At 49.9% G+C, this 20334-nt stretch overlaps 1 protein-coding gene across 1 annotated transcript in view; it reads left to right on the plus strand.

Annotated features, from left to right (window-relative positions):
• The first annotated feature begins 10750 nt into the window (after positions 1–10750).
• PITPNM2 (phosphatidylinositol transfer protein membrane associated 2) overlaps positions 10751–20334 on the plus strand; it is a 124292-nt gene continuing 114708 nt past the window's right edge. Inside the window, exon 1 of the mRNA XM_017888987.1 lies at positions 10751–10854. The gene's annotated coding sequence lies outside the window, so the exon portion shown is untranslated. The remainder of the gene's footprint in view (positions 10855–20334) is intronic.

Below are 20334 nucleotides of genomic sequence, written 5' to 3' on the forward strand. Positions count from 1 at the left end.
GCCAGGAATTCAAGGTTGCAATGACCGGTAATCATGCCCCTGCACTCCAGCCTGGGAGACAGAGTGAGACCCTGTCTCAAAAAAATAAATAAATAAAATAAAAAAGTTAATATGGTAATTGTTATTTTATGCGTATTTAACCACAAACACAAAAATGGTATGATTCACTGTAGCTATCATCTCATGAACAAAAGGAACACTAAGAAGTAGGAAAGATCTTAGAATAAAGAAACTAAGTGGAGCTTTTTGATTTTTGTTCTTTTGTTTTGACACATGGTCTTGTTCTGTTGCCCAGGCTGGAGGGCATGATCATGTCCTACTGCAGCCTCAAACTCCTGGGTTCAAGAGATCCTTCTATCTCAGCCTCATAAAGTGTTGGGATCGCAGGTGTGAGCCACCATGCCCTGCCTAATTGTAGCTCTTTGAACAGCTTGGCCCATTAACCATGTTCTCATTTCTCCTTGAACTGGTGAGAGCTTGGCCAGGCCTGGCGCTGACCTGCTCACTGGGGTTTGGGAGTCAGCAGAGAGGCCTCTGAGGGCTGGAGCCAGAGTCAGCTCCCCAGAGAAGGAGCCTGGGCTGGGCCTGGAGAAGCTGTGTGTTCTGAGAAAAGATTCTGTTCTCTAACTTGGGAGACCTGGGGCTGTCTCATTTCTCTGTTTTTAAACAAAAAGTGTGTCCCTGGCCTGCTGCCGGATGTTTTGGAGGCTGGTTCAAGTGAAGCACCCAGTGATCTGGGTGTGGTCTTCGTTATGATTTTCCAGTTTCCCCAGGGGCTCAGATAACTCTTGCAAAAAGAGCAGGTGAGCAGAGCAGATGTTTGTTTAGAATGACATGGTAGGTCAGAGTAGGTGCTCAAAGAGGTTGTCCCTGCTGGGGCTGTGGGGTCTGACTGGCAGGGAGGAGCTTTGCAGAGGTATTGCGTGGCCTCTGCACAGCCATCCTGCCTCACTAAGGTGCTAGGTGTTGTACCAGCAAAGGTCATCATCCCAGACTGTAATTACTTTCAGTAAACACGTGCCACTAAATCTCAGTGCCTTTAGAGGGTGTGGATGTGAGCTCACTCTCACTGGCCAGGGTGTGACTAACAGTGAATTAGCTTTATGCTACATCTGACTGAGGGCTCTGACTCTTCCATAATCCACTCTCCATATGAGAGGTCTGTGGTCATCACTCTACTTGCAGAGAGACAGGCACTAGTCCTATAGAAGACCAGGGAACCCCTATTGCACTCTTGACCACAGGGAGGCTGCTGCCCTGAGCCAGTGCCTCCCAGCCAACCTGTGACTATTAGACCAGGATGCTGCTTAGACCCCTGTCGTCTTACCCCTCCTTTCACAGCCAAAACACAGATTCCAGGAGGTGAGGGGCTGTCCAAGCTCACAGCCAGTTAGAGTCAGAACTGGCTCTTGAACCCAGTCCGTGAACTCAGGTCCTGAATGCTCTGGTTGGGACATTTTAAATCTTAGAGGGTGTTAGTTATAAGGTGACCTTAAATCTGCGGGTTCATATTTGACAAAACCAAAGCCAGGCCTTTGCTGCAGGTGTGCCCTCAGAAGGCCCTTGTCAGCTGTGCAGCAAAACCCCGGCAGGCCATGTAGGCACCTGGGATGAGTTTCCCTTTGACTCACCGGTTGTCAAGTAGGTAACACGACTTCACCATATTCACAGGGCAGTATGGTTGCTGAGCTGACACAGCCTCCTCACGTGGGTGGCAAGCGTATGCTTCCCATTAAGAAAATTGCTACTTTTGAACGGGCTCCCAACAGAACTTTTTCTCGCTTACTAAAAGTAAGAAAATAATAATAAAACAAGCCACCCAACACCCCAAACTCAAAAAAAAAAAAAAAAAAAGAAGAAATATTTAACATCAACCCACAAAAAAACCTTTGTATTCAGCCGGGTATTAGTGCTTATGGAGCCACATGGATGGAACAAAGAAATTCTCGTTTAGGTGCGATTATGATCACCATCCTCTATCCTTCTAGATAGAGCACAACCTTTAGTTGTGCTACCTAATCTTTGTCCCTACCTCCCGAGTGTGCCAAAGCTTAGGCAGAAGCTGCTTCAAACACAAATGAACTGTGCTGAATTTTCCTCTGAGAATTCTCAGCGGTCCCAGGAGATCATTGGAGAAATCCCCCAGGTGGCCACAGAATCAGAGCTGTCTTGCTGCCTTAAGTCTTGTTGGAGCACTTGAGTCCTGAAGAGGCCCTTGATAAAGGGAATAGTTAGACTATTGTCATCATTGCTGAGCCCAGATAGATCTGGGAGTGGGAGCTGGAGATCTCTGCCCCTGACCTGGAGGTGACTGAAGCTGACAGCGTGGGCACAGGCTACAGGGATACAGCCGAGTGACACTGTTTCACATCCCTGCAGCCTGGCCTCCATCAGCACTAAGGCACAGCATTTGCGGAAGGGCCATGTGTTCGACAATACTTACCGCATCCAGTAGCCAGATGGTCTAAACAACCCATCAGTGGTATGGTATGTAAATATTTTCCGTCATTATCATGGTGCTGCCGTATTGACATTAACGAGGATGAAGAATTACTCTGAGGAGCTCTCCATTAAGAGCCAGTCAGGCCGCAGGCGGGGCTGCAAAGCTGTCCCTACACCCTGGAGGCTGACAGCTTTCCAAGCTAGCTTGGTGTCCTCTTGCTGCCTCCTGCCCAGGCACAAATTGCCTCACACACTGGCCCCGTGGACATTCCCCTCAGAGCTTTTCCCAAGCACAACGTTTGTTTCGCATCATGAACTAATATGTTTTCCACTATTGGGAAGAGCGTTGTGACCCAGCATATTTCCCTCTTTGCTTTGCCTACCAGGAAGCACACAGGTAAGATTTTTACTTATTTGCTTTTAGATTGTTCTCAATTTGGAACCTTGATAGAGGTTTTCTCCCTCCTATTTCATTGGTTTCTTTCTTTGCTCATCTCATGTTTGGTGGGAAAATGTGGTGAGTCTATGTTGTAAGGTTTTTGGAAGCAGGCAGTATGAATAGAGCTTTAACAGGTTCCCATCATGATTGCAGAGTACAGAACTGGTCTGTATCCAATCTCCCTGAACAATCACCTAGACTGGTAGTTCTAAGAAGGCTAAGATTAGACCTCAGCCTAATTATCTTATGTATCTCCTACATATCTGATACTTAGTATCAATTTGGTGAATGTATTAGTTAAGTAATGCTAACTGCTAGACAATCCTCTAGTCTCAGTGGCTTATCACAATAAAGGCTTATCCCCACTCTTGTCTTAGTTGAATTTCATGCTCTATGAGTGACCTCCATGTGGTGAATTGGGGACCCAGGATCCTTTCATACTGTGGCTCTCCCATCCCCTGGGGCTTCCCTGGAGTTCTCCAGTGAATCTGTGCAGTCAGCTGACTGGTAAGCAGAGAAAGAGGGAGCATAGGAGATTGCATGGGGCATTCTGGGGGCCAGGCTTTGAAGTGGTGGACCTCCCCTACTCATACAACTAGTCCCATAGCCTCACCTAGAGTCCAGGGGGCTAAACATGTGATTTAGGAAGAGGAAATTGGACCAAGCCAGAGTCTGCCACAGTGAGATATTGAACAATGAATGAACAAATCCATGAAGGACACAGAGAGCAGAGCAGGGCTCCAGGAGTACACATGTGAGGAGCCCAGTGAGCACATGTGTCTGCCTTGTAAACCTAGATGCAAGTCACTGGACTTGGTACAGGGCTTTGGATTATAGGCCAGCATTTCCTTCTGTCCAAATCATAGGATTGTAGAATGTTGGAGCTGAACTGAGAGCCCTTTCAGAGATCACCAAGCCCAGCCTCCTTACGCTACAGATGGGGAAACAGAGGCCCAGTGAGCAGAGCTGACTCTGGTCTCAATCCCATGCCAATGATCACTTCACTTCTCTCAGGGAATCCCATCCATATCTCTGTCCACAATGTGCAAACCCCTGCTCTGCACAGAGAGATGGAGAGTCATGTAATTAAGTGACAGCTTGAGTTGATCATCTGATGGCCTGCTTACTCCATAGGATCATTGGAGAAATTCCCCAGCCTTACAACAACTGTTTGAAACTCAGCACCGGCTTCATTTCAGCATTCACTCCATTGGGATATTGGGAGTGGAAGACTACTCTTCCTAAGACTCATTTAAGCACTAGTATCTCTCAGCGACTCTCATATGTGAGGATGCAAAAGGTCTTCATGAGTCTTATGATAGGAACAGAAATTCCTGCAAACCCACTAGAGAGCTTGGCCACCGTCAGTTACCTATTGCTGCTTAACAGAGTGCGTCTAAACATAGTGATGCAAAACACTAGCCATTTTATTTATTTGCTCACAATGTGGCAATTTGGGCAGGGCCCAGTGGTAAGCTTAGCTCATCCCTGCGCCACTGGTGTCAGCTGGAACAACTTGACTACTTGGGGTGGAGGACCCATTGACAAGGTGGCTGGCTGCACTCCTGTGGCTGGTGAGGTGGTACTGGTGCTGGCTGTATCTGCTAGGGCTGCTGACTGGGACATCTGTTTCCCTCCTCATCACCCCTTGGGCGAGGTACAGGTGGTTGGCTTCTTACCTGGCTTCAGCTTCCCTAGAGTTCAAATGCAGAAGCATCCAGGCCACCACCACCACTTCATTCTCCTCACCCCTCCCCTTGCCCTTTTTTTTTTTTAAACAAGGTCTTGCCCTGTCACCAGGCTAGAGTGCAGTGGCATAATCATGGCTCACTGCAGCCTCAACCTCCTGGGCTCAGTGAATTATCCTGCTTCAGCCTCCTGAGTAGCTGAGACGCGGTAGTGTGCCACTGTACCTGGTTAAATTTTGTATTTTTTGTAGAGATGGGCTTTCTCTGTGTTGCCCAGGCTGGTCTTGGACTCCTGCCCTCAAGTGATCCTCTTACCTTGGCCTCCCGAAGCACTGGGACTACACATGTGAACCACCACTCCTGGCCAGAATGTCCATCTTTTTTAAGGCTAACATTCCATTGTGTGGATAGACTACATTTTTTATCTGTTCATCTGTTTGTGGATGCCTGGGTTGTGCCCACCTTTTGGCTATTGTGAACATTGGTGCACAAATACCTGTTTGCATCCTGCTTTCAATTCTTAGCCAGGCCTCCCTAAGCTTAGAGGTACAAATCTGGCACAGTGTTACTTCCACCGCATACTCTTGGTTAAAACAGGCCACAAGGCCAGGGTAGATTAAAAGGGAGGGGACTCCACGACGGCATGGCTCATTGAAAGCCATCAAAGTAACAGTCCCTGACAACCACCCTGGGAAAAGATCTTTGCAGACCCACTCACACAAACCCTTCCAAAGCCTGGCTGTGCTGCTGGATGCCCCCGGAATATCCAGGTTCCCGTGGCCCAAGCAGGGTCCTACTGGAGCCACTCAAGCCAGATCCCAACTGTTCCCTCCCTTGGAGAAGGCTGCACGCTTGTGCTGTGTTTTGTATTGCTGATGGTGGTGCCTCCTATTACATAATCTGTTATTTTGTGCTGCACAAGGCCCTGGTTACTTGTCAAAAGTTTCTAAAAGCCAGCTGTATCAGCTCCAGGCAACTGGGGGTGCTGCCTCTCCCTCATAGTATTAGTCACTCTGTACTTAGCTAAATTTAACTTTTTATCATCCAAATGATATTTTTGTGGGCTTGGGATTTTACATAATGCTACCAACTGCTGCAGGCTAAGAATTTCTCCTCTTTGTTATGCGTGTGTGTGTATGTGTGTGCGTGTGTGTTGGGTTTTTTCCCTCCATCAACTTCTGCACGATTAAGCAAGGCTTGTTCCGTTTCTCTTCCCTTGCTCTACTTTCCCAGGTCTGGGTTTGGTTCTTTGGGCTCTGCTTTTGCCACTTGCCAGCAGAGAGAAAAATCGCTCCTAACAGCCTTTTAATGGCTCTGCAAATGCTTCCGCCTTCACTGGAGGTCTCTCCACTTTGAAGGTCTCTGAGGGTTTCCCTGCTGCCTCTAATAATCTGGGCTTCTGAAAGAGAAGCTCAGCTCCGGAGTACAGTGTTTGTTGAAGAAGCTGGAAGGGAGGCAGAGTAGGGTCATGAAATAAGAAATCCAGCCAGCCAGCCTGCCCAAGGCATGGGGTCCATGATGCCAGCTCCTCCTCTCGGCCTGTGAGGGGGTGGGTGATGGTGGAAGCTTCAGAGCTGTTCTTGGGAGAACACAGGGAGGTGGGCCAGTGAGAGGATGGAGACCTAGCCTCAGAAGGGCCTGGAGCAGCATGCAGGGAGCTGGAGACACATCTCAGCCACCTGACTTTCCCTGAGTCCCTGCTGCTCAGAGGCTGTAGCACTCCTGTCCCTCACGCAGGGATCTTGGGTCTACATCATAACTGTGCCTGGGAGGTGCCTCCCTTCATTTTCCTGAGGAGGAAGCTGAAGATCAGCTCAGTGAGGTGAAGCAGCAGTAGTAATCACAGCAGTAGCAAAACACTGAGCACTTACTGTGTGCCAGGCATGGTGCTAAGCACTTGCTTTTGTTAGCTCATTGACTCTTCAGCCATTCTGTGAATTAGGTACCACTATCCACTCTCTTTTTTAAATAGAGAAACCAAGTCCCAGAGAGGTTAAGCAGCTTGCTTGAGTGAGGCCTCATAACTGTGAAATGGAGGGCCACATTTCAGAACCCATCTACCTCCAGGACTCCTCTTGCCACCCACTTCCGTGGCCTCTTCTAGGCTACATGGCTTTCCAAGGGGCACACTGGGACAAAGGGGAGAGATGGCACTTAGACTGTGCTCATTCCCTGGCGTTACTGGGCTGATTCCAGCCTGATTCCGGCCTGATCTAGTTGCCAAATTCCTCCCATGCAAGCTGTCTTTAAAATAAAGCAGGGTGTATATGTATAGGCGGTCTCTGGGAGGATTAGCCAGAAACTGGAATTTGCCTCTGGGCAGGGAACTGGGTGCTGGGGAACAGGGACAAGAGAGAAACTTACTCTCACCCTCTACCCATTTTGTCCTTTTGAGTTTTGAAAGTTTTCAAAATACAGATGCATTCCTTGTCTTAAATTAAGTGATGTTATCTTATTAAAAAATTAGGAACAACTAGGTATATACCCAAAAGAATTGAAAACAAATGTTCACACAAAAATTTGTACAGCAGTGTTCACAGTAGCATTTGTTCACAATAACCAAAAGGTGGAACCAACCCAGATGTCCATCAATGGATGAATGGGTAAACAAGGTGTAGTGTATATAATGGAATGTTACTCCGTCATAAAAAGAAATGAGGTACCAACACATGCTACAACATTGGTGAATCTCAAAAATATTATGCTAAATGAAGGATGCCAGACACAAAAGGATACATATTGTATGATTCCATTTATGTGAAGTATCTAGAATAGGCAAACCCATAGAGGCAGAAAGATTAGTGGTTGCCAGGGGCAGGGAGGAGGGGAGGATGGGAAGTGATTGCTTATGGGTACAAGCTTTCTTTTTGGGGTGATGAAAATGTTCTGGTATCAGATAGTGGTGATGGTTGTACAACACTGTAAGTAGACTAATAACCATTGACCTATATACTTTGAAAGGGTGGGGTTTTGTTGAGTTTATAGATGGTCTTGCTGTGTCACTCAGGCTGGAGTACAGTGGTGTGATCACAGTTCACTGTGGCCTTGATCTCCCAGACTCAAGTTATCCTCCCAACTCAGCCTCCTGAGTAGCTGGAATTACAGGCATGTGCCACCACACCCAGCTAATTTATGAATTTTTCTAAAGATGGGGGGGTCTCACTATGTTGCCCAGGCTTATCTTGAACTCCCAAGCTCAAATGATCCTCCTGCCTCGGCCTCTCTAAGTGCTGGGATTACAAGCATGAGCCATGGCACCTGGCTAAAAGGGCGGGTTTTATGGTGTGTGAATTATATCTAAATTGAAAAAAATTAGGAACCATGCCTCCAGATGGAGTCAAAGGCCATGGTCTGTTGTCAGCACTCTGGACAGTTTGCCGTGGTGCCACCTACCATATGTATGGGTCTCTCTCTACCCATTCTTTAGCCACCTGCCTCACGGTCGCCATGTCAACGGAGGCTGGAGACAGCAGTGTTTAACTTCGGCAGCACTACCCACTCATTTGGAACTTACACTTTCCACAAGGGCCAGCCTGAGACGTGTGGACGTCTGGGCAGGCTAGTAGCTGGCACCCCATCAAACTGGTATTCTTTAAGTGTTTGTTTGACATTTATTTAGTGGGGATGAGGAGAGACTGATATTCTATTAATAGGAATCATATAGAGAAACAGATTCACTTGCTAATTCACTTCCATGGACTGAAACAGAGTCAGGGATCTGAAAAATTTTGAGGAAAACGATTCTGACTTCTGTTGTTCTTATCTCCTAAGGTATCTTTTTGTTTTGTTTTTCTTTCCCCTGCAGTTTTCCAAATCATTCAAGAAGTATATTGAAGATTTAGGCCAGGCGCGGTGGCTCACACCTGTAATCCCAGCAGTTTGGGAGGCCGAGGTGGGCGGATCACGAGGTCAGGAGATAAAGACCATCCTGGCTAACATGGTGAAACCCCATCTCTGCTAAAAAATACAAAAAAATTTAGCTGGGCATGGTGGTGGGCGCCTGTAGTCCCAGCTACTTGGGAGGCTGAGGCAGGAGAATGGTGTGAACCCGGGAGGTGGAGCTTGCAGTGAGCTGAGATCGCGCCACTGCGCTCTAGCCTGGGTGACAAGAGTGAGACTCCATCTCAAAAAAAAAAAAAAAAGTGTATTGAAGATTTAGATTTAAAATGTAAAGGAATGAAATGACATTTGTTCCTGGGAAATAGCAACACGATGTATAATTTGGTCTTGGATGCATTGCTCCCCTCCAGGACTGTGACTACACGTGTATGGAACGTACATTACGCGCAACAAACCCCAGCAAGGAATTATGTTTTGTTGTGACTTTCCATGTCCTCTTAGGGCAGTGGACAGATTCACTGTTTACCATTTATGTGAGGGGTCACTGGAGGAAAACTGAGTTAGTTTTAATTTTAATTTCTTTCCAGGGATGTTTTGAACCCCCTGCCCCTAGAGGTCTGTTCCCCAAATAGCTGCCTACTGGGTTGGCTCCTTAGCCTGACCCTGCATTCACTTTTTTCACTTTTAATACTTTTAGTCAGAAACATAATTCCCTTCAGTGCCTGTCTTTGCATTCCGAGAGTGCTTTTTTCTCATAGCCCCTGTGGATCTGATTCTGCGAGGTGTGAGTCACCACTGCCCTTCTCACCTGCTGAGAAGCATTGTGGTGGGCTGGAGCGGGGCTGGACTACCAAATCTGGCTCGCCATTGATGAGTGTGTTACCACGGCAAACCCTCAACCCTCTCAACAGCTTTTCCTCACCTTAAACATGGGGAGACTTAAGAGTTGCTGGCCTCAGCTGTGGCCTACGGTGGCTTGTAGAGGCGAGGCTGGAAGGCCAGCTTGCTCATGGTCACTGGGAGGGCTGGGACCTGCATCCACTCTGCTGTGGGTGCCTGGGCTGTTTCATTTGTTCTGGGGGTCGAGGGTGAATGTGGGTGTGTACATGTAGCTGTGAAGACAAGGGGCTGGGGCAGGACAGTGATGGAGCCTCAGTCCCACAGAGGAGTCTGCGCGGGGGTGGGCATACAGGACGCAGTGGCGGTGGCGGGGTTGGGTGCGTGAAGAGCCGCCCGCTCCCTGCAGCCACACCTCCCACTGCTGTGCATTGCTAGCTATCTTCACACCTCCCCAATTCCACTCTTCCTCCTCTGGCTCTTACTGTCTGGCCACTCACTTGGCAGTTGATGACTTTGCCATCCCCAGCCACCATTCCATTTCCCTTTGTTTGGGCCATGCTTGCTCCTAGCGGGCATGGACTGGTGTCTAAGGAGACCCCCACCATGCCTGTCCTCAGCTCTTAAAGCGGGGTTGCCCTGGAATTGGGCATCAGTTCCTGAAACACTCCCAGCTTCCATAACCAGCAGACAAGCGGCCTCTCTGTCATGGTCATTGGAGAGCCCTGTAGGCTGCTACCTGCTCTCTAGGCCCAGGGTCAGGAGGCTTGTATGTGTGTCAGGCAAACAAGAATGTGTATTGAGCTGCGAGGTGGGCTACCCGCCTTGTCTGTGGTCCCTGTAGGAGCCCTGGGTTGGGTGGTGGCTTCAGTGGTACCTGTGAAGACTGTTGTCTCTGAGGCTGTTGGACCTGGGACTCTTTGGAAGTCCGTTTCTCCAGTTTTTTTCATTTTGTTTTGAATGCTTGTCTCTGGCCTCTGTGTAGTCAGATCACACTCTGCCCAGATGGAAGCCATTTGCATCACCCCACAATATGACCACACCCCTGCCCCGGCATCAGGATGCCATCCTCTCGGACTATGTCTCCCACTCTTCTTCCTGCATTATCTTATTTTCCAGCCTCCCCTCTGCGGTCTGAAGTCCTCCAATCCCAGTGGGGTTCATGAGTGAAAATCAAGGTTTGAGACAGAGATCCAAGGGGCTTCTGAAATAAGATGGCTTATGGTATGTGCTGGTAGTCTCAGTTGCCGCTCCCTGAGCAGTTTTCCTAAGTAGAAGGGGTGCCAGGCAATGTTGGGGTGTATCTGTCGCCAATACTGAGTTAGGAACTTGCCTCCTGAATGGTCCTGGACTGGGTCCCTTTGTAAAATGGAGACACCTTTAGTCAGATGTCCCCTGTTCAACCCTCTTGGTCCAGCAGCATTGTGAGTCTCCCAGTTGGATTGGTGTGGAGTGATCAGAGTCCAGGTTCTCATCTCCTCTCCCATTGTGCTTCTCCCTGCAGAATGCTGGCACGTGTGTCCTGGTCCTTGACACCCTTCTGTGAGCCTAGGGACCCATTTCTCCTCCTGTGACAGGGACATCGGTGGAACCATCTCAGACCCACAGGTAAAGCCGTCCACCTGTGCAGTAGCACGCTACTTCCCAGAGCTGAGGCTCTGTAGGCCACCCTAGCCTTTGGAGTTTGAGGGTACAGAGACTTTATTGCTGTTTCCTTTTTCCCCTAAAAACCGGACTGTTGTTGGGCGCAGTGGCTCACACCTATAATCCCAGCACTTTGGGAGGCTGAGGCAGGAGGATCACTGGAGACCAGGATTTCAAGACCAGCCTGGGCAACATAGTGAGACTGCATCTCTATAAAAAAAAAAAAAAAAAATGTACTAGGTGAGGTGCCACATGCCTATAGTCCCAGCTACTGGGGAGGCTGATGTGGGACAATCACTTGAGCCCAGGAGTTCGAGGCTGTAGTAAGCCATAGTCGCACTATTTCACTCCAGCCTAAGGAACACAATGAGACCGCACCTCTTAAAAAACACTAAAAACCTGACTTTATCTGATTAATGTGGGGTAGATTGTATTTATTGATTATGCTTTTGCAAATATTGACTTCTCTTCACTAAATAGGAAAGACCGATGTTTTGCCTCTGGTAGCTTTCGATTCCAAATACGATAAAAACTCCTTGGGTCAGCCTTTGAGTCCCCAATGGCTGCTATTCTCCTGTTTATAGAGCACCCCAGGGTGGCTCTTTTCTGTTTGCTGTTGAGGCTCAGCCTGACCTGCTCTACCCTTAGTACATGGAACAGGACAGGCAGGAGTTTTGCTTCTTCTGTGCCTTGGCTGGGAAGCTCAGGCTCTGGCTACTCCCTGGCTTTGGCAGAGAGCAGAGCCTGGGCTGCTGCCTTGCTCAGCTGCCCACAAGTCATGGTCAGTGGCCCAGAAACAAGCATGAGTGTGTTTTTTAATGCACCATCCCTCTGGATGCACAGTGAGAAACCAAGGCTGAGTGGAGGGCGGGCCTGAGCCTCTGTCTTGAGTCTCAGGGAGTGCCAGGTCTAGAGATTGAATGGCCCAGGGAGATGCAGTCTCTCCCCTCCCACCCCCAGCTGACAGCAGGAGCCCCTGGCCTCCCAAGCTTCTTTCCATTTCGTATTTCTGAGTCTCAGGCACAAACCCTGGCCTTGGCCTCATTTTCTATGCCAAGGCCTTTGTTGGGTGGAACAGGAGGTAAAGTGATTTTTCCTTCTTTTTTTCTAAATTTTGATGAATCCTTCTCCCTGTGCACTCATTGGCTAGTTTCAGCTTTGGAGGCACAGAGGATGGATGTTCCATCAAGGGAAGCTAGCAAAGCCAAGTTGAGGATGCTGGTGGGGATTAATGGTTTAATGTACCCAGCCCCTGCTGCATGGGGCTAAGTCCCACAGTAACCATGAGCTGTGCCTGTTAGGGTCCCTTTTTACACAGGAAGCCGAGGCTCAGAGATGGCAGATATCAGCTCCAGGTTGCACAGCTAGTCAGTAGTGGGATTGGGATTGGACCGAGTCTTGACTTGGAAGCACATGGCATGGTTTTCCAAATTTGGCCCGTGACTCACAGGGCCCTTGGTTCAGCCCAGGCTCAACCGTCACTTGCTGTCTGATCTCAGGTAAGTCCCCTCCCTTCTCCAGGTGCCCATATCTTCTCTGGGAAGACGGGGCACATTGTGATGGGGCCTCTTAAGTTGCCTCTGGGTCCGTAGTTCCAGGCTGGCACTGTGGGCTGTTATCTTCTCTAATTGCTCATTCTTTTCAGTTGCTGTGAAAAGGCCTCCAAGTGCTAAGAAGAGAGAGTGCTATGTTGTATTTTTTGTTGTTCTGTTTTGTTTTAATTCACTTTCCAAGGTGTCCCAGCTACTGAGAGTGGGTGTAGGGGAGGGCGCATAGTAACACTCAGCCCTGACTTGCAGCTTCTCCAGGGGTCACTTGGGTTCTGCGGGGTTGGGGCTCGTGGTTGTCCTATTGCCAAAGGTCTTGGCTGCCAAGTCGAGGCAGGGCCCAGTGAGAGCTCTTCTGCCCTGCATGGCCTGAGCACTGATATTGCTCTGGGGGACCCTGCTTCAACATGGCCTTGGTCTCCTGTCTCCTTTCTTATAGGAAGGAGGTTCTTTTCCTTCTTAACAACTGCATTCCAGAGTGCAGTGACTTTGCAGAGACCATGGCCTCAGCCCACCTCATCCGAAGGTCTTCACTTAGACCTAAAATGTCTTCAGGAATTGTTCTGCTCCACTCATTTGTCCATAAAGTATTTATTGTTACTTAGTATGCACCAGGGACTATTCCAGCTGCCAGAGACGCCACTGTGAACAGGCGTCCTGCCCAGACAGGCGTCCCTGCCCGCATCTAGTTTATACGCTGGTACATTCTCTGCGCTTTGCTTATGCAGTTCCAGCATCCTGAAGTTCCCTCTTCCCACCTCTACCTGTCAGGTTCCTGTTTCCCCTTCCAAGCTCATTTCAAACAGCTCCTTTCCTCTAAATTTCTTTGCAAGACCTGGGTCCACATTAGCCTCTTCTTCCTCCCTCTGTGCTGTCATGGCATACTGCTTGAACCTCATAGAATTCTTGGCATGATTTTCCCGGAAATATTTCGGTAAGTGTCTGTGTCTGCTGTTGGCCTGGGAGCCCTGTAACGTGGGAGACTTGCCTTTGGGTGCCATCCTTTCCCCGCAGATCCTAGACTAGAGAGCTGGTACCACCTGCTTTTCTCAAAACCCACCCAGACCCAGAAAATGGCAGGGCTCATGTGAGGATGATTAGGGTTGCCCCCTCCACACCTCTGCACCCCCGCTTGGGAGTTTGTGGCATAGTGACCACCAGGCCCTGGTAGCAAGAGTCATGGTGTGGAGGGAGGCCACACTCCCTGGGGTCGGCTAAGAACGAGATATTTCCTTCTCCTCTCTCCTCCACGGGGGACTGAGGAAGGAAAGGGCTCAAGGACCAGGGTTTATTTTTAGAAAAACTCCTTGCTGTGGAGGAACCCAGAGCCCTTCCTTCCAGAAGGTGGGGGTGGCAGGTGGTGGGTAGGGGTAGCTGGGGTTGTACTGGGGTTGTACTAGTACTGCCTGGCTGTCTTTCACAGAAGGGGTCTGCCTTAAAGATGAGGGTCCTAGCCAAGGAGAATTTTTGCCCTCAGCCCCCACAGTTGAAGACGTTTGCCATTCGGCATTGGTGAGCAGAGCTTCTGGCATTGCCGTGAGCCTCAGTGTCCCTCGGGCAGGAGCTCAGCGGGGAGGGTCCTGGGCCCAGGCAGTGGCTTCCTTCCGGACTCGGACTCCCTGTGGCTCAGGCAGGGAGGGGCACTTCCTGCCATTGTTTCTGTGACAGGCCTCAGAAGGTCACTGTCTCCTGAGGAGAAAGAGAGCTCATGACATGGGCAGGGCCTCAGACCACAGCAGCAATGACACAAACTTTCCAGGGCACGTCCCTACCTCCCCATGCTGTACCCCCACCCCCACCTCCAGCCCTTTGGATGAAGTCCCATCCCAGGCGAAGAAGGGGCTTCTCTCCACCCGCAGCAGCATTGGAGCCCTACCCGCAACGAGGGCCTTGCTTCCTAGTCCCTCCTCTCAGGCAGCCCCAGGTCCCACATGGGAACATGGGCCTGTTCGTCCCTGTGAGGTTTAGGTCTGTGATAAGTCTCACATATTAGAAGGCTGCCCAGAGAGCCCAGAGCATGCAGAGGCTATGGAGAGGAAGTAGAGGGCTGAGCACCCTCATGCCCTGGAGCAAAGATGCTGCCCTGAGGTCCACAGAGAGCTCCTCCTCAGTTCCTTTGCTGTCCCCACAGAGCTTGGTAGGAAGCTGGCCACAATCTGATGACCCATGTCATGCCCTGGCCAGCTCTGTCACCTGTGCCCCTCCTGACTGCTCCTGTCTACATTTCATGTATCGACATGGTTCTTTGACACACACCCGACGCTGCTCAGTACACGGGGCTTCAGCCAGAAATTGCTGGCTCTTCTCAGTCTCCTCTTTTTCCTGTTCCCCGGAGCTCTGGGGACCCACCCCTACATTTGCCTTGTTTGCTCTGATGCAGCATGTCTTCCTGAGACTGTACTTTCTTTTCTTCCTTTTTTTTTTTTTTTTTTAAGGAATTATTTATTTACTTATTTTAGAGATGGAGTCTTGCTCTGCCACCCAGGCTGGAGTGCAGTGGTGTGATCATGGCTCACTGCAGCCTTGAATTCCCAGGCTTAAGCAATCCTCCCACCTCAGCCTCCTGTGTAGCTGGGACTACAGGTACACGCCACCACACCTGGCCCAGAATGTATTTTACTTTCAACCAGGTGGCAGAAGCCTACATTCCTCTGGCTTCTGTTGAATTGTGCTGCAGAAGGATGTCTTCTGGCTGCTGTGTTGAGAGCAGGCTAGCTGGGGTGAAGAGAGGAAGCAGGGGGCCTGTGGCGAGACAGTTGTGTTTCTGGGCGATGCTTTTGGTCAATTGTTGAGGTTTGCGCAGGCATACCATGCTTGCAGGGGAATGGACATGGGTCTATTTCACTTGTGCTGTTCAGGGCCAGGAAGGAAGCTGGCCTGGCCTACCTGATGGCATGTGAGGCCGGGTACCCTGCTGTCTCGGTTAGTGGTGGTCTGGGGCTGGGGGTTTCTCTGGATCTCTGCCTGTAGGTTCTTAGCATGGGAAACTCTTTCTCACCACCTTTCTTCTCTTTCTTCCTCTCGTTTCTGTTTTTCCTTGGCTAGCTCCCGTCTTCGGTTCATTTCCGGTACTTCTCCATGGTGGGTGTCCAGTGCACCCCTGTTGATGACCTCATCCCGCCTGCAAGGAGGCAGATGGAGGCATGAGGGCTCAGCACCCCAGGTGCCTGGAGGCATTCCCGTATGTGCTGAGTCTTCATGCCCCCCGGTAGCCAGGTGTCGTCAGCAGGAACTTTCTGGATCTGTGTCACTTCCTTTCTTTGTTTCTTCACACACTTCCTGAGACACGAACCCTGCCTGGAACAATTGCTTTTGTTCCTGGAGACAGTGTTCAGAGCTTGGAATTCTCAGAGGGATTCCTGAGATGGCGCCATTCAAGCCGGGGGGTTGAATAGCTTGAGACTCTTCATTTCAGCAGCATGATTGACCCCTCAGTGGATCAACAGCGATTCATTCCACTCATATTTAGTGAGTACCTACTATTCGAGGAGCTGGGCATAAAGATGTGATAAAACGTTAAAAACTTCTGGCCCTCCTGGAGCTTGTATTCTAGTGGGGGGTAGACATTCGATAGACAAATAGGCAGTAAAACCTGTAAGCACATCAGATGGTGATCAGAGCTGCAGAAGCAGGGGAAAGGAAGGCCTCCCAAGTTGGGGACATTTAGGTGAAGACCTGAAGGACGTGGGGAGTGAGCCAGGACGGTAGCTAAGGGAGAAAGGCCCTGAGGCAGGAGCTTGTCTAGGATGTTAAGGAAACTGGAGTGAGTGAGTGAGGGGAAGAGAAGCAGGGGAGGAGGTCGGAGAATATTGAGGGCCCCCTTATAGGCTGTATCAGGACTTTGGCCCTGACTCTGAGTGACCTGAAGCTTCGGAAGTGTTTGAGCAGTAGAGGGTCAGGATCCAAAAGGATGATTTCTGGCTATGGTGATGAGAGCAGGGTGGATGGGAGGAAGGGAGGAAGCTGGGGGACTGTGGGGAAACGATTGCATTAGGGAGAGGCAGTGGATGTGTGGGGGCTGCAAGCTTGTTGGGCCCCAGGTATGTTCTAAAAGTAGAGCCAGGCCGGGCGTGGTGGCCCTAGCCTGTAATCCCAGCAGTTTGGGAGGTTGAGGCAGGCGGATCACCTGAGGTTGGGAGTTCAAGACCAGCCTCTAGCCTGACTAACACGGAGAAACCCTGTCTCTACTAAAAATACAAAAATTAGCCAGATGTGGTGGTGCATGCCTGTAGTCCCAGCTACTTGGGAGGCTGAGTCAGGAGAATCACTTGAACCCGAGAGGTGGAGCTTGCGGTGAGCCAAGATCACGCCATTGCACTCCAGCCTGGGCAACAAGAGCGAAACTCTGTCTCAGCATACATACATACATACATACATACATACATACATATAAATAAAAAAATAAATGTAGAGCCTAGAGGAATTCTGAGGCATTGGATGCCCCTTGCTTAAAAGAAGACGCAAGAAGTCATCTAGGCCGACCTTTACACCTAACCCACTGGAAAACTGAGGCCTAAGAAAAGAAGTGACTTGGCCAAAGTTTCATGGCAAACTGGCTAGTTGCAGAGCCAAGGTTTGGGCTTCTGGAATGCAGGTCCAGTGTTTTTACAGCTGAAACAATGAATGGTTCCAGTGAAGTTGAGGTCTAGGGGAAGAAGGACTGGCCCCAAGGTCCCAGAGCCAAGCCGCAGGGTCCTGACAGCACCTACAGTGGCCAGGGTGGCAGCCTCCACTGGCTGGCAGGAGCCTGAGGCTTTGTGAGCTGAGGATTCTTGGCACTCTGGGCCTTCAGCAGCTCTCTCTGGACCAGCATTTTGACCTTAGCTGTGCTGAAGTCTTGATGATGTCAGGCCTTGGGCAGATCAAAGTCAGTGCTCCTGTGCATTATTCACTTGGCTCCTGCCGAGCCTCCATGGAGTGTCAGGCCTGAACAAATAAGAGAGTCTTGCTGTGAAGGCGCTAACAGTTCAAGGGAGACAGACGAGCAAACCCAGGGAGCCTGTATGATCAGGGTCATAGGTTCGTGTTAGAGGCATATGCAGGGAAATGGCCAAGGCCAGGGGATCATCACTGTAAGGACAGTCATGAAAACAACTTCTGTTGCTGCCAGATGCCCCAGGGAACACAAACCAGAGGCCTTGTGTCTACCAAGGTGGTGGTTTGTTTAAAACCATGGTTCAGGCCGGGCGCGGTGGCTCAAGCCTGTAATCCCAGCACTTTGGGAGGCCAAGACGGGCGGATCACGAGGTCAGGAGATCGAGACCATCCTGGCTAATACGGTGAAACCCCGTCTCTACTAAAAAATACAAAAAACTAGCCGGGCGACGAGGCAGGTGCCTGTAGTCCCAGCTACTCGGGAGGCTGAGACAGGAGAATGGCGTGAACCCGGGAGGCGGAGCTTGCAGTGAGCTGAGAGCCGGCCACTGCACTCTAGCCTGGGTGGCAGAGCAAGACTCCGTCTCAAAAAAAAAAAAAAAAAACAAAACAAACATGATTCAGTTAGCCTGGTGTGGTGGTGTGCATGTGTAGTCCCAGCTACTCAGGAGGCTGAGGTGGGAGGATTGCTTTAGGCCAGGAGGTCAAGGCTGTAGTGGCTATGATTACCTCATTGCACTCCAGCCTGGGCGACAGAGTGAGACCTGTCTCTAAATAAACAAATTCATGATTCAGTCTCTTGGAATACAACAGGCAAAGAAGGTCGGTGGGGACTGAGATCTGACTGCCCTACAGGTAACTGTGTCACCAAGAACAGGTTTCCCTTAAACCGCCAGGACCATACACTTAGGTTGATCACTGTGGGGTGTCCTCGCATTGCATTGGATGACTTCCATTTGCTTCTTTGTGAAGAAAGCTGGTACTTTTCTTTTTTAGTGTGCAAGGCTGCTCTAATGACAAGTTTTAAGATCTCCTGTGGCTGGTGGGATTCAGAATGAGACCTGTGAAGTTCCCAGCTCAGCACGGGAAGAATCAGGTGTCATCTTTACACGTCTCAGCATGAGGGCTGCCTGTGGGGGATGGGAGGGAAAGATTCTGCTTTTGCTCTCCTGGGAGGAGTTGAATCTATAGGCCAAAGGGGAGGGAAATCCAGTTTGCTTTTTCTTTCAGTCTTTTAATTCATCGTCCCCATCACAGTAAATGTATTGTTGAGGAATGACAACTTGGAAATTACTTCCATTCATTGGTGTATGGGCTGCCCCGGTAAACCATTCTCAACTGCCCTTTGCTCTGGTGAATGCCCTGGTGCTCACAGGTGATTACAGGACATGGCTAAGGACACAGTGCCCAGAGGTGGAGCAGGCAGAGCCAGGAGGCAGGCTGAGGCCTGCCTGGGCTTGGTGTTGGGCTAGCCCCATGTCCTTGCAGAAGGCGAGTTCTTAGTGTTTTCTTCTGAGGCTGGACAAGGGAGCGGAGACAGTGAGGAAAGTGGAGACAAGCTCTCTGCCCTTAAATAGCTCAGGGCAGCATCTTCCCCCACAGCACATGTTGTTCAGCCTTTTCCTTCCTCTCCCCAGTCTCCTCCCTCCTGCTCTGGGATGCAGCATTCTAACACACCTTGCTGGGGACTTCCTTGCATTTTCTGTGGCAATTCTCAGGTGTAGACATGGTTCTATGACAACTGAGGTTGAGTGCTATATTTAGGTTGTGCCTCCAAATTAGTAGTGGGCACTATAATTTTTAAGAATTTGTTTTTTAGAGGCAAGATCACTCTGTCACCCAGGCTGGAGTACAGTGGTGCGATCTTAGCTCACTGCAGTCTCGAACTTGCGTGTCACAGATGCATACCACACCCAGCTAATTTTTAAATTTTATGTAGAGATGGGATCTCGCTATGTTGCCCAGGCTGGTCTTGAACTCCCATCCTCAAGTGATCCTCCCACCTTGGCCTCTCAAAGTGCTGGAATTACAGGCATGAGCCACCATGCCGGACTGGTAGTGGGTTTTAGAACTCACTCCACCACCCCCAGGAAAAGGGAACTTGATGGCTTGTCCCCATGGAGCTTGCACTAGAGCTTTCTAGGGCACAGGTTCCCAGATGGGAGGAGTGGCCTTAGGTAGGCCACTTAACACGTGACAAACATGTACTAAGCACCTTCTGTGTGCCTGAACTGCACTATGTGCTGGAGGTAAAAATAATATGTAAATGTTGTGCTTTGAGGGGCTTGGGAAGGAGAGTCACTTCTCCATTATCCCCCCAGTGCCTGAAATTTCACTATTGGTCCCTTATTCCTTTTAGTCAAGCATTGCCCTCTTTCTAGTTTTCATTCAAATGATAAATACTATTGGGAAATATGTTGCATTCACTCTTTGATACTTCACTGTGGATATGTTTATTGAGTGAACCAAGAAGCAGGGCAAGTTGATGACAGTGAGATAGGAGTGCGGAGGTGGCATCTCGGCAGGAGGGAGCTTGTCCTACATCACAAGTTGGCCCAGGGTCAGCCCACACTATGTCCCACTGCAAGGGGATATTTGAGGTCGTAAGTGTGTGTTTTTGAAACATTAAAGCATCTCCCAAAAATGGCCTAGGTTTGAAAACACTTTGACCAAAGGAAAGAAAACAAATAACAAAACCAGTACAGAGCACCTGTGCACTGTGTCAGGCACTTACTAAGTGCTCAATAAAGGATGTTCTTCCCTAGAACAAATAGGAGTGGCCATGGCTCCTGGCACTTCCAGCTACCTGGGAAAGGTGGCCGTGCACCTGGCTGCCAGAGCTCTCTGATCAGTGTCAGTGCGGGGTATGCCTGGGAAAGGTGGCCGTGCACCTGGCTGGCAGAGCTCTCTGATCAGTGTCAGTGCGGGGTATGCCTGGGAAAGGTGGCCGTGCACCTGGCTGCCAGAGCTCTCTGATCAGTGTCAGTGCGGGGTATGCCTGGGAAAGGTGGCCGTGCACCTG

Source organism: Rhinopithecus bieti, unplaced genomic scaffold, assembly GCF_001698545.2.
Source record: "Rhinopithecus bieti isolate Rb0 unplaced genomic scaffold, ASM169854v2 scaffold_574, whole genome shotgun sequence".
NCBI lineage: Eukaryota > Metazoa > Chordata > Mammalia > Primates > Cercopithecidae > Rhinopithecus > Rhinopithecus bieti.